Genomic DNA, 12,545 nt, shown 5'->3' on the forward strand with positions numbered 1-12,545 from the left:
CCCTGTCCTTTCCTTTTGTGTTATCCCACTATGTGTTTGTGTACCCTTGTGTATTTGTTTTCTTCCTGTCTCTGTGTAGTTTCATAGAATTTTTTCTTCTTCTAATACTAAGCTACATTCACTGTGATGAGGAATACTGTTATCCTCAATTATAATTGGCATTAATAATACGTTATTTACCTTGTAAATATGCTTAGACATTATTTATTCTGTTTTGTTTTAATGCTCATGTGTAAAGTTGATGTTTCAAAAGTTATTCTGATCATTTATGTTTTTACTTATGTCATAATTCCTGTAACACTGATGTATATGTTATTTCGATTCTTTTGTAAAGCCTGTACTACAAATGTTATCTGTATTGTTATGTTTTTAATGATGTATTATTATGTTATAAAATTGTAATTAACACCAGTTTATCAAATTAAGTAACTTGTAATCATTCATTTCACTGCACACATTTCTGTTGGTCATAGTACATGCACAATATGTGAAAAAAAAGAGGACTGTTAGTGTTTGCACGTGTGGTAACAATGCAGCAAGGGACTGGTTAACAGCATTGCTGGTTCTAAGGACAATTCCAAAAACTTTTTGAGTACACAAGTGGTGGTTTATGGACTTGCTATATTCTCCGCAAGACTCTTCTATGGTGATTGTGCACCTGAACAGTCGCAACAGTTGGCTGCCGGCCGTCTCTACAAGGAGTACAGTGGGTCTGCATCTTTGATGGCCCACCTATACTATTGTTTCTACAAGGAGTACAGTGGATCTGCATGTTTGATGGCCCACCAATACCATTATTTCTACAAGGACTGCAGTGGGTTTGCACCTCTGGTGGCCCACCAATACCGTAATCTCTACCAGGACTACAGTGGGTCTGCTCTATGATGACCTACCTACCAATATTCTTCAAAACGTCGAATGACTCTGCTGTGGGTTTGCTCTGTTGTGGCCCGTTACCTGTCAGCATGTCAAGAGTCAGCACTGTCTTTCCGTTGGAAGGACAACACTACTTCTTCAAGACTGCATGGAAATCCACTACTTCTGTGTGCATCGTCTTTTACTGCTCAGACCGAGCGAGGTGGCGCAGTGGTTAGCACACTGGACTCGCATTCGGGAGGACGGCGGTTCAATCCCGTCTCCGGCCATCCTGATTTAGGTTTTCCGTGATTTCCCTAGATCGTTTCAGGCAAATGCCGGGATGCTTCCTTTGAAAGGGCACGGCCGATTTCCTTCCCAATCCTTCCCTAACCCGAGCTTGCGCTCCGTCTCTAATGGCCTCGTTGTCGACGGGACGTTAAACACTAACCACCACCACCACCACCACTGCTCAGATTTTGAGAAAAGAAACGGCAATGTTACTGTGATGAATGATCAGGACTGTCTTTATGGACTGTGAGAAAATTTTAGCTTTTGACCAACATTGTATTAATAAGTGTGTGCATTTGATATCTCTGTTATTGTAATTATGAAAAATTTTTTCAAATCTGTATTGGCCACTGCCCAAAACAATTTGTAAAATTTTTTGTGGGGAGCATGGGGGCTATGTAAGTAGACTGTATAGGTTTCTTTATTGGTAACGCCACATAGCGCTCTATATGAAAATCACTGGCTGTGCTGTGTGCAGTCTGTGGCTGGTTTGCATTGTTGTTGGCTATTGTAGTGTTGGGCAGCTGGATGTTAACAGCGTGTAGCGTTGCGCAGTTGGAGGTGAGCCGTCAGCAGTGGTGGATGTGAGAAGAGAGATGGCGGAGTTTTGAAATTTGTAATACTGGATATCATGAACTGCTATATACATTATGACTTTTGAACACTATTGGGGTAAATACATTGTTTGTTCTCTATTAAAATCTTTCATTTGCTAACTATGCCTATCAGTAGTTAGTGCCTTCCGTAGTTTGAATCTTTTATTAAGCTGGCAGTAGTGGCGCTCGCTGTATTGCACTAGTTCGAGTAACGAAGATTTTTGGTGAGGTGAGTGATTTGTGAAACGTATAGGTTAATGTTAGTCAGGGCCATTCTTTTGTAGGGATTTTTGAAAGTCAGATTGCGTTGCGCTAAAAATATTGTGTGTCAATTTAAGCACAGTCATTCATAAATTTTTCTAAGGGGACGTTTCACCACTGAAGAAGAGTGGCGGGACGGTTTCTTCGAAAAAGACATGGCCGATTTCCTTCCTCATTCAGAGCGTGAGCTGCGTCTCTAGTGACCTCGTCGTCTACTGACGTTAACTTGAAACATTCATTTTTTATTATCCTGATGGAATGTAGCCCATGTGTGGTAGCGACTCTCTGCCTGTAATATCAGAGCCTGACGCTACCTGTGGCTCGACATATTCGAGCAGCCGGTACTGGCTTTCTTTCCACGCATTCTACTTTAAAAATGGTGACTAAAGATTTTTCGCTTAGTATTTATTTTATGCGTGACGTGAAAGTACTGCTTCTTTTTGTACTGTTAATCAGTTTTCAGTCGTCAAACTGTATTTTGAAGCTTTTACATAAACGTAAACAAACTTCGCCAGAAGATGATGGGTACGAAACTCATCGAAACATTGCGACAAGACGACGCCACCACTCCTGATAAACCGAGAAGTGTTGATCAACATAAACCGAAAGTTACCATGTCTGCTGTTGTCAAACAAAACTTTGCCTGTTAGTTCATGAGCTACATACTGTTCACCTTAATAGTCAGCTATCTGCATTTCAAATGTTAAGTAGCCTACTCATGATTACGGCTACTACATGGCACTCTTGGTGTAATGTTTATCTGCCCGCACTTGCTAACGCGGGCGCCTCAGCGTGTTGCTACCTGTGGCTTTATAGGTATGAGCACCCCATAGCGCCTCGCCTTCCATGTATTCTTTTTAAATTTTTGTGACTAAAGCCTTTATCGCTTGATATTTATCTTATACGTGATATGTAAGCACCGTTTCTTTCTTGTACTGTTAGTCAGTACTTACACTTTTATATAAAACGTTTTCCCATAAATTTGTACTTAGGTAGGCCAATTTGAATTCCTGTTGAAGGTACTCATAGAAGTGTTGCAACCTTGTCAAAAGACTTAAATTTTGAGACCGAGGGCTGTAATTGCTTCAACTTTCATTCCAAATTCAACAAAAAGAAAAGAAAAATTTCACGAATGTGTTGGTGTGAAGGACTCATGATCTACAATGGATCTTTAAAGACTGCTAATGTAATTATGATTAATTCGATTTCTTACCCAAACAACCTTTTTCTGCGAAAACGCTGCACATAAGTGAAGAAGTCTGTTATACGAAATAATTCTAACACGGAAGGACCCGGTTTGTCGTAGTGCCTATGTACAGATGAAAAAGTACGGTGATGAGGTTCCCGTCGTTGCACAAGCAGCACACGGTGAGGTTGTGTTGCCGCTCTATTATTGCGTTCAGTGATGCCACATACGAGTTGTACATCGGCCATCTCTTCATCAGTAAGCCTATCCATACACATGCGTATCACTGTTGACGTACAACTAGCACTACCGGAAGTAAAAACCGGAGACAGGATGGCGCAATAATAAATACAAGCTTTATGTTGTTAACAGCATGTTCCGTCAGTAATTGGAAGAAGTGCTTTTCCTAACAGCGCATGCTCTCGACTTTTATATTGTCGTGCAGATACAGCATGACAATTATTGAAATACATGAGAAAAACTGAAATTTATTACAAACTACGGCACTCACACAGTTTATTCAACATGTAAACGTCATTACAGATATTCGGATTTAGAGTACGACATATTCGATACGCCTGCCATCACAGGCGATGATGTGGTGCAGTCGCATGTGTTCAGACCTGGAGAATATGGCCCCATGCTAGTGGCCTCTTGGTACCCCAGACTCAGGATGTGGTCCCCAAAGTGATCTTCCGGTACATAAAACACTCTTCTCTTTCGATGGGGTCGAGGTCAGTTCCGCACGAACCACATCTTATCGAAATCAGAGTCACTTTGGATAATGGTGATGAAATCATCTTCTGAAACCTTCACATACAGTTCGGTCGTCACCGTGCCATCAAGGACTATCGCACCGATTATTCCGTGACTGCACATTGCACACCTCACAGTCACCCGTTGAGGGGGAAGAGATTCTCGATCGCGAAATGTGGATTCTCAGACCCCAAGACGCGCCAATAGTGCTTACTAACCGATCCATCAGAATAAAAGTGGGCTTCACCACTAAATCAAACAATGAACGTGCGTACTAATTCCCATGATGCCCCGCGGCCAACAGTGCAGTTTGAAAGTCCTAGTGCAAAGCGTTCAGATGTTTTGTTGATTTCATTTGATATAGTTCAATAATAGTCACCATGTAGACTCCGTGAACTACACTTACACAGATAACTGGGAGTAAGAACTCAAACGAAATTACTCTCTAACGAGCCACTGAGGACCACGTGTCCCTCATACCATGTAGCACAGGTTTTGGATGGCGTGGGGTTCGGACCGGCAGATGTGCAGGCGTGGGCTTAATATTACATACAAATTTAGCAAACATAAAATATCCTTCTTGACACTGGGTGAATAGTAATACAATTTAACTTAGTTTTTAATCCAGCTATACTTTCTAATATCAGTTCACAGAAGCAAAAGAATAACAGATTAAAACTACTTTTGCAGAATGAGAACTCCTTTAGGTTTGCGATCGAATGGGACCGCAGCGTAGAAGATATCTCAGAGATGTTATGTAATACTATAAAACCCAGTTTGCTAAAATTCGTGGTGAAACCTTCAGCTGTCATTTATTTTGCACAATCCGCTACCAGTTTCAATCAGTGACCATTATCAAGCTTAGCTGGCATAAGCGGCAGAAAAGTTTGAAGAAATTATGGTATAACTTTCTTAACGTTAATGCCCGTTAAGAATATAATGGTCATTGACCGAAACTATATCTGACACCTTACAAAAATTACAAGAATGGATCATTTACAAGAGGAGAAAACTACAAAACAGCTTATACCGTAACAGTCCAAAATCTGTACCAGGTTATAATACAATATAGAGTGACAGCCACCACTGACGACGTGTGGACAATATCTGAGTTTGCAGTGCGGCCGAAATGAATCTATCACAAAAAATACCTCATTAAACAACTGTAGCAGCAAACTGGATTTGATTATCTAACTTTACATCACACTTCGCAACGATAATAGTAAAATTGAGCTCACCACAACAACACTTCACAAAACATGGCTCTCGGTCGCAAATACAATAATGGCAAATGAACACTTCTTCCTCTGGTACTAGAAGCAACAAACTAGAAAACAGTCCTCCAGTTTAGAAAGGCTTACTTACATCAGCACTCAACTAAATCTTTACTACTACCACTCCCGTCACTGGCTATGCAAAAAAGCAAAGCTGCTGTCAACTAAAATACTCCGTACCCAAATTTAGCAGTTACCATTTACTGTACAATGGCAACACCGTATCTGTTATCCTCACATCTTAGTCCTGTAGTATGAAGATCAGTATGGCTATCACTTTGAGAAAACACCCACACTCCCAACGTGCCAGCAAACACAATAACCTCGACACACCACACTGCGAATACGGGTTTTTGTGTGGAATAGTATTGATAACTCGTCACACTCAGTGTGCAGCCTTTGGTATTCACCTTACACTTACACCACTCAACCGATTGAAGTATCACTTTTGGTGACCAAAGCACCCTCTTAGTGCTTCTCCAGTAACGTGGAACCCCTTGCCTCGGTTTCCTCTCGACCGTGTAAAAACACCAACCGAACTGCCGGGTTGTTTGCGTTCACATACAGCGGCGACACCCCGCGCTACCCGGTAGTGTGGTCCCGATCTCGGTTCCTCGGCGCACCACCTCTTGTTGTTGGCTCCATCAACTTCGACTGACAGCCTAACCCCCAGCTGCCACTCCTGTCACTCAGACGCCTTCGGCCCATTATGCTGATTGAGACGAGACGAACCTACGCCCCAGTTCTACACTGGCTCCCCGCCCCGACCCGTCAGCAGGTAGTATTTCGGCAACATCGTTGTTGGTTGTCTCCACGGCGCAACTATGTTTCACTTAATGAGAGAAAAGTTTTAATGAGCTGTACTGCATGACGCTATCTAAAGAGTTTGACCATCATCAACGTTGACTACCTCCATGACGCGCCTGCTGAGTAACGAAAAGTCACATAATTTATTAGATAAAAATTATGTCGCCCCTTTGAAAAATCTTTCCGCTGAATACGTCATTGAGAGACAGGAGGTGACGCTACAAGATGAACTGAAATAATAATTTCATAATGATTGTTTATTCATTGTAAAATGTAAACTTTCACGGCCGGGTTTGCCAAAGATAATGAAGTACACTCCAGGAAATTGAAATAAGAACACCGTGAATTCATTGTCCCAGGAAGGGGAAACTTTATTGACACATTCCTGGGGTCAGATACATCACATGATCACACTGACAGAACCACAGGCACATAGACACAGGCAACAGAGCATGCACAATGTCGGCACTAGTACAGTGTATATCCACCTTTCGCAGCAATGCAGGCTGCTATTCTCCCATGGAGACGATCGTAGAGATGCTGGATGTAGTCCTGTGGAACGGCTTGCCATGCCATTTCCACCTGGCGCCTCAGTTGGACCAGCGTTCGTGCTGGACGTGCAGACCGCGTGAGACGACGCTTCATCCAGTCCCAAACATGCTCAATGGGGGACAGATCTGGAGATCTTACTGGCCAGGGCAGTTGACTTACACCTTCTAGAGCACGTTGGGTGGCACGGGATACATGCGGACGTGCATTGTCCTGTTGGAACAGCAAGTTCCCTTGCCGGTCTAGGAATGGTAGAACGATGGGTTCAATTACGGTTTGGATGTACCGTGCACTATTCAGTGTCCCCTCGACGATCACCAGTGGTGTACGGCCAGTGTAGGAGATCGCTCCCCACACCATGATGCCAGGTGTTGGCCCTGTGTGCCTCGGTTGTATGCAGTCCTGATTGTGGCGCTCACCTGCACGGCGCCAAACACGCATACGACCATCATTGGCACCAAGGCAGAAGCGACTCTCATCGCTGAAGATGACACGTCTCCATTCGTCCCTCCATTCACGCCTGTCGCGACACCACTGAAGGCGGGCTGCACGATGCTGGGGCGTGAGCGGAAGACGACCTAACGGTGTGCGGGACCGTAGCCCAGCTTCATGGAGACGGTTGCGAATGGTCCTCGCCGATACCCCAGGAGCAACAGTGTCCCTAATTTGCTGGGACGGGGCGGTGCGGTCCCCTACGGCACTGCGTAGGATCCTACGGTCTTGACGTGCATCCGTGCGTCGCTGCGGTCCGGTCCCAGGTCGACGGGCACGTGCACCTTCCGCCGACCACTGGCGACAACATCGATGTACTGTGGAGACCTCACGCCCCACGTGTTGAGCAATTCGGCGGTACGTCCACCCGGCCTCCCGCATACCCACTATACGCCCTCGCTCAAAGTCCGTCAACTGCACATACGGTTCACGTCCACGCTGTCGCGGCATGCTACCAGTGTTAAAGACTGCGATGGAGCTCCGTATGCCACGGCAAACTGGCTGACACTGACGGCGACGGTGCACAAATGCTGCGCAGCTAGCGCCATTCGACGGCCAACACCGCGGTTCCTGGTGTGTCCGCTGTGCCGTGCGTGTGATCATTGCTTGTACAGCCCTCTCGCAGTGTCCGGAGCAAGTATGGTGGGTCTGACACACCGGTGTCAATGTGTTCTTTTTTCCATTTCCAGGAGTGTATTCAGGGCTATTATGCCGTGGTCGAAGGGATTTCACTTTAAAAACCTGACGTTTCGTCTTCAACTGCAGAGGACATTTTCAAGTGGGATAGTAGCTCCGTTGAATGTCTGAATGACACTCTGGCTCGCAACTGACTACAGCAAAATGCCGCTTCCGCGAGCTTTCACTCAGTGGCGTGACGTCACATGTTTTGAATACATGAGCGCAATTGGCCGTTGTCGACTGCAGTCGTCCGATGTTCATCCCATGGTGGAAGACTGGTATACATCCTCATCAGCACCGGAATCCAAATTTCATCCAATTTCACGCCCTTCTCCTTCCTATTGAAATTCCTAGAGTGTTTCACAATCTCTATGACCTCTGTATAGCCTTTCGTGTTATCCGCTTGTGGCTGCCAGTACTTTGAGTCCTATCAAGATGAATGAGGTGGTGTCCTGGTTCTAAAGCATGTTCTACAACAGCTGATCTTCAATTGCATTTGTGCTCTTCGAATCGTGTTTTGACAGATTTTTTTTTAAATTTTTTTTTTAATTTGTAGTACTCCCGTACACGTTACACCTCTCCACATCCACACGGAATGCTATAAATTCCAGCTTTTTACAGCGTTTGGCAAGCATCCGTCTCCTATATTAGATGATCTTTTATCTTCCCTGTCGGTGTGTAAATTACCTATATATTCCGCTTTTTCAAGAGTTTTCCTATGGGGTCAGTCACGTCCTCAGTGAATGGCAGGGTCCGCAGCTCGTGGTCGTGCGGTAGCGTTCTCGCTTCCCACGCCCGGGTTCCCGGGTTCGATTCCCGGCGGGGTCAGGGATTTTCTCTGCCTCGTGATGACTGGGTGTTGTGTGCTGTCCTTAGGTTAGTTAGGTTTAAGTAGTTCTAAGTTCTAGGGGACTGATGACCATAGATGTTAAGTCCCATAGTGCTCAGAGCCATTTGAACCATTTTTTTGAATGGCAGGAAAATTTCGATTTCACCGGCGATTGAGCATCACTATGATTTCTATGTGGTGGTATTAACGCTCTTTTCACCTCAGCTAAGAAATAAACATTCTTGAGCAATACATTGGTGAGATTTTTTAATTCTGCGTCAAGCAGCTCTGGTTCACAGATTTTCCTTGCTCTATCCGTCACAGTTTTTATGACGCCTCGATTTTGTTCTGTCTGTTGGTTCGAATCCCAGTGTAGATAACGTTCTATGTGCGTGGGTTTTCTGTAAACCGCTGGCCGATGTAGTCGAGCGGTTCTAGGCGCTTCAGTCCGGAACCACGCGGCTGCTACGGTCGCAGGTTCGAATCCTGCCTCGGGTATGGCTGTGTGTGATGCCCTTAAGTTAGTTAAGTTCAAGTAGATCTAAGTCTAGCGGACCAATGACCTCAGATGTTAAGTCCCATAGTGCTTAGAGGCATTTGAACCAATTTTTCTGTGAGCCGTGTGGCCCAAGCTACCGTCTTCTTTCTTTAATGCTAGCACTCAAGAAAATTTCCGCCTGCTTCCTCCTCCTTGGTAAACTGAGTCTTCGGATTGATACCGTTCGCATTTTTGTGAAAATGATCCAGTTTCCCCCTGCCATTGAGATTTTATACTTTAGTCTGCAACGACAGGTACGAACTGAAGAAATTTTAGGAAAGATATAGTTTATTCAGTGAAATCAGTATTTTCCTTCACATGACATATTTTTAAATCCTGACATCCAAACACAATGGAACTGCGTTCTTGTTTTACGAATCATACGCTATAAAAATGGCCCTGAGCACTATGGGACTAATATATATATATATATATATATATATATATATATATATATATATATATATATATATATATATATATATGACCTAGTAGATAGTGTCGGAAAATCCATGCGGCTTTTCGCGGATGGTGCTGTAGTATACAGAGAAGTTGCAGCATTAGAAATTCGTAGCGAAATGCAGGAAGATCTGCAGCGGATAGGCACTTGATGCAGGGGGTGGCAACTGACCCTTAACATAGACAAATGTAATGTATTGAGAATACATAGAAAGAAGGATCCTTTATTGTATGATTATATGATAGCGGAACAAACACAGGTAGCAGTTACTTCTGTAAAATATCTGGGAGTATGCGTGCGGAACGATTTGAAGTGGAATGATCATATAAAATTAATTGTTGGTAAGGCGGGTGCCAGGTTAAGATTCATTGGGAGAGTCCTTAGAAAATGTACTCCATCAGCAAAGGAGGTGGCTTACAAAACACTCGTTCGACCTATACTTGAGTATTGCTCATAGGTGTGGGATCCGTACCAGATCGGGTTGACGGAGGAGATAGAGAAGATCCAAAGAAGAGCGGCGCGTTTCGTCACAGGGTTATTTGGTAACCGTGATAGCGTTACGGAGATGTTTAGCAAACTCAAGTGGCAGACCCTGCAAGAGAGGCGCTCTGCATCACGGTGTAGCTTGCTCGCCAGGTTTCGAGAGGGTGCGTTTCTGGATGAGGTATCGAATATATTGCTTCCCCCTACTTATACCTCCAGAGGGGATCACGAATGTAAAATTAGAGAGATTCGAGCGCGTACGGAGGCTTTCAGACAGTTATTCTTCCCGCGAACCATAAGCGACTGGAACAGAAAAGGGAGGTAATGACCATGGCACGTAAAGTGCCCTCCGCCACACACCGTTGGATGGCTTGCTGAGTATAAATGTAGATGTAGATGTAGATGTAGATGAACTGCTGAGGTCATCAGTCCCCTAGAACTTAGAACTACTTAAACCTAACTAACCTAAGGACATCACACACATCCATGCCCGAGGCAGGATTCGAACCCGCGATCGTAGCGGTCGAGCGGTTCCAGACTGTAGCGCCTAGAACCGCTCGGCCACCTCGGTCGGCTCATACGCTGTAATTTCTTTTCATACAACCCATTCAAATTGTTATTACAGAATAAGATTTAGCTTTATTTCGCAGAGAAACAGCGTAAAACTGTGAAAAAATTTTCAGCGTATCGTTTAAATGGATAAAAAATGCATTGTACCCTTTGGAATCAACTGTTTTTGTGTAAGTTTATTTTCACTAAACAAAAAACACTAGACGAAACTGGAACGAAAATTTATCTAAATGTGTGTCTTTGAAAAACAACCTTTTCTTATTTGTTGTTAGCTATTCATCAACCACGAGGAAATGGAGCTCCAAGAAAGGGTTGATATGCTCGTTTTCCATAGCAATGTATCACACCTCACAAGGCAACAGAATGTGTTGGAGTTTCTGCTCACGAAAATACCTGAATGGTAATGGAACTTATTGAAAATTGTTGATTCATATTTCTTCAATTTATCCTGTTCAAGCATATATTGCACACTTTACGATACGCGAAAACGGTCGCGTTCGCTCGTTTGGTAAAGTGTTTGCAGTAGGAGTTCCCTTGAGGCTGTGTCGCACGGTACACAGTTTACCGATTTTTCATGCGTCGGTAGGTAACACTCAGCCTCCGGTTCGATCGCAGGCAGGTAAACAGGAGCCCAAGTCTACAGCACTGCAAACAGGCGCGGATCGAACAAGTGTTTCCACAGTCAATAGACAGCAGTGATATAGCGTTAGGCTCAACAAATCGATTTATGCCGGCGGTAAATATTTACTGGGTCTCATGCCAAGCGCCGGGGGCTGCAGCGCTCGCGGAGATACTCGACTACGGATACAGGCCTTCAGAGTGTCAGAGGAAGCCACACTATACGTCTGTCAGTATGTGCTTGCTGTAAACCACTTTGCATCCTCCGCTCTGTTTCCTGCGCGTCACATGTTACGCATTGCAATATTGCATGTTTTCTTGTTGAAGCGCCACCACCGCAAGCAGATGTTACACATCCTGGCTTTTCACAATCAAGATTCGACTGCAGGTGGATTCGCGATAAAATGGGTAGATGGTATCTTGGCAAAAGCAGAATTATATGAGTAACAAATGACGCTTGTTGACCATGTACGATAAAATGATCAAAACGTTCTTATTATTACGTCTCTTTCTTCGTAAATATGCGACTAGGTCGTTCTATTAGTATTCGTTTCGCTCATAGCTATAGGACTGCTCAATGCCGACTTTGAAATACTTTATAGACAACGATTTCACCAACAGTATAGCAAAGGATAACAGTGAACGTAACGATAAAAATTATGTGCATTCAAGCAGACATACAAGTTTCGGCATGTGTATAAAACAGATAACTTCAGTGAAATGTCTATGAATTTGATATGAGTAAAACCGAGTTACACTCAAATATCAGAATTCCTGTTTCTCAAAAGAAAGATTCATTAATATATGTAATGAAAGGAGATAATTGTTAGCTATGTAGCACAACTTTATTATTCGTGTTTAATAAAATAAATCGTAATAATGCAATAAGCTCTTTAAGTTTAGATTGGCTCATTCAGTGTACAGTCAATTTTAAACAAACAAATGCTTTGACACCATCACAGTATAGCACGCGATCGACTATACTTCTCTTTTGTATGTTGTGTATGAGCCTACAACATTGAAAGCACTAGTGAAGCATTTTTATTTTACAATTAACATACACAACAATTAACAAGAAGAGGCGATTTAAATTACAATAGACAAAGAACTAATGCTAAAATTATTCTACTTCACAAGAGAGGACACAGATAAGAAATAAAAATACAGTTTTATCAACCACCTTTCTGTAATGTACAGAGTTTTTACTAAAATTACCAGCCACTGTATTTATTGTCACGAATGAAATACAAAACAAAAGAAGAAGAAAAAGTGAATTACAGCAGGATGGCGTAACCACAGTGC

General features: G+C 43.4%; 1 protein-coding gene across 1 annotated transcript in view; it reads right to left on the reverse strand.

Moving 5' to 3' along the window:
• The window catches only part of LOC124613708, a gene marked incomplete at its 5' end in the record, with an annotated part of 546,162 nt that overhangs the window by 331,411 nt on the left and 202,206 nt on the right, over nucleotides 1-12,545 (reverse strand). The gene's annotated exons all lie outside the window — the stretch shown is intronic.

Source organism: Schistocerca americana, chromosome 4 (assembly GCF_021461395.2).
Source record: "Schistocerca americana isolate TAMUIC-IGC-003095 chromosome 4, iqSchAmer2.1, whole genome shotgun sequence".
NCBI classification, from domain to species: Eukaryota; Metazoa; Arthropoda; class Insecta; order Orthoptera; family Acrididae; genus Schistocerca; species Schistocerca americana.